This window comes from Mastomys coucha, unplaced genomic scaffold (genome assembly GCF_008632895.1).
Source record: "Mastomys coucha isolate ucsf_1 unplaced genomic scaffold, UCSF_Mcou_1 pScaffold23, whole genome shotgun sequence".
In the NCBI taxonomy this organism is placed as follows: domain Eukaryota; kingdom Metazoa; phylum Chordata; class Mammalia; order Rodentia; family Muridae; genus Mastomys; species Mastomys coucha.
The window spans coordinates 32,708,755-32,711,432 of NW_022196906.1; positions in this window are offsets into that span (position 1 = coordinate 32,708,755).

A 2,678-nucleotide genomic window follows, 5' to 3' on the forward strand; every position below is an offset into this window, starting at 1 on the left:
CAATCCCACTAAAATCAGGGACTAGACAAGGCTGCCCACTCTCTCCCTACCTATTCAATATTGCACTTTCATTTTCAGAGCTCAGGCAGAGGAACCCTGTTAGTTCGAGGCAGCGTTCGGGCAGAAGGGGGGAGACAACATTTATGAGTTGAGTAATGCTTATGAGTTCAAATGAATCAATATTTGAAAATCTTTAAAACACTTTTCAATATATTGCAGACACTCTTACTGCCCTATTATTTGCCTAATATAAATACCTCATTTCTCTTTTTCTCTATATTTATCAATATTTATTTATTCACTTATTAATTTACTTTATATTCGCAATTGTGCCCCCTTTTCTCTCCTCTCTTCCAAGTACCACTTTTGCAAATCTCTCCCCCAATTTCGCCCTTTACTTAGAAGAAGGGAAAGCTCCCCTTGGGTACAATCCCACCCTGGGACATCCCTTCACAGTAGGCCTAAACACATCCTCTTCCACTGAGGTCCTACTAGATAGTCCAGTTAGGGTAAAGGGGACCCAGTGACAGGCAACCAAATCCGAGGAGACCCTGGTTCAATTTTTAGGGAACCTATGTGAAGACCAAGCTGCATATCTGTTACATATGGTTAGGGGAGCCTATGTTCAGTCCCTGCATGCTCTTTAGTTGGTAGTTCAGACTCTGAGGGTCCAAGTTAGTGGACTCTGTAGACCTTCTTGTGGTGTACTTGACCACTCCAGCTCTCCCAGTTTTATCCCTTACACTTCCACAAGACTGTCAGAGCACTGCCTGATGTTTGATTGTGGGTCTTCCCTTCTGTTTTCATCTGCTGCTCAGAGAAGCCTCTCAGTACACAGTTATGTTACAGTCCAGTATAGGAAAAGATATTCATCAACCCTACATTGGACAATGGACTAATATTCAAAATACATAATGAACTCAAGAAATTAGATAACAACAAACCAAATAACCCAATTAAAAAATGGAGTCCATAGCTAAATGGAGAATCCTCTACAGAAGAATCTCTAAAGACAAAGAACCAATGAAATGAAAATTAAAACAACTCTGAGATTCCACCTTATACCCATCAAAATGTCTAAGATCAAAAACTCATGACAAATTTTGCTGGTGAAGATGTAGAGCATTCCTCTGTTGCTGGTAGGTGTGCAAACTGGTACAATCACTTTGGAAATCAATTTGGCAGTTTCCAAACTCAGAAACTTAGGAATATTTCTATCCCAAGACCCAGCTATACCATTCTTGGGCATAGGACCAAAAGATGTCCAACTATACCACACGGCCACTCCCTCAAATATGTTCATAGCAGCTTTACTTGTAAAAGACAAAAACTGTAAACAACCTAGATGTCCCTTAACTGAAGAATGGATTTTTAAAAAAAGTGGTACATCTACACAATAGAATACTAGTCTGCTACTAAAAAACAAAGACATCATGAAATTTGCAGCTAAATGGATGGAACTAGAAAATATCATCCTGAGTATGGTAACCAAAACTCATAATGATACACAGGGTATATACTCATTTATAAATGAACATTAGTCATAAAATAAATGATAACCATGCTAAAGTCCACAGATACAAGGAAACTATGTAAGAAGGGGTGTCTAAGGGAAAATATGTGAATCTCACTCAGAAGAGGAAACAAAATAGTCATCAGCGGTATATGGGGGCAGGGAACTGAATTGGAGAAGGGTTAGAAAAGAAAAGGGGATGGGGACCAGGTGTTGGGAGAGGAATTGTAGGAGATATCGGGCAATGAGAACAGCAATCAGTGGGAGGATATCTCTGGCAGTAGCTAAAGACATAGGACAGCAAAGATTTGGCGGAGTCTGTGGGGATAATTCTACAGGAGACTCCTTCTAATAGGGAATATGGAGACTCAAGTAACTACCTCCTGTAGCCAAGTGGGACTTCCAGTGGAGGAAGGGGAGCATCATTCAATCCATAAAGTCTTCAACATAAAATTTCTCCAGCCTACAAGATGCTCAGGGATAAAGATGGAACAGATATTGAAAGAATGGCAACAACTTGAAGCACATGCCATGAAAGATGCCCAATCCCTGATACTCTGCAATGCTTGCAAACAGGAGTCTAGCCTTTCTTTCTTTATTGCCTCTTACAAGACTCAATAAATACTGATCCTGTAGTACACCACGCAGGCCAGTGGGGAAATAAAGGGGTGGGAGGGAGACACGCATCCTGCCAGAGCTCAGGGGCACTGGCCAGGCCGACATGGGAGACTGCCTGCATGCTCTCTGTTGACACTGGGTGGGCACCTGGCTGTGGGAAGCCACTAACCCCAGTCCACAGGGGTGGGAGGGAGCAATCTGGGATTCCTGGGCCTCATAGAGGCCAAGGACGATAGGTTCTAGCTCTTGGGCATCATAGGATGTTGCTGGACACAGCAGAAGAGCTGAGAATGAAGTGGGGGGCCCAGGGGCAGTTGAGTCAGCCCCAGGGCCAAAGGGAGAAAGGGGTGGTGAGAAAAGTGGGTGCAGGGTGGTTCCCATGTGGGCAAGTGTCCTTGGTCTGGTCTCATGGCTGGAAATGCTGAAAGGCCTTCCTGCAGGAGATTAGAGGAGGCTCTTCAGGGGAAGGCCTAATCCATTGCTCTAGCACTGAGTCTAGATGAAAGGAGTCAGTCCATGGTTTTGGCGCTTTATTTTAGGAGAGAGA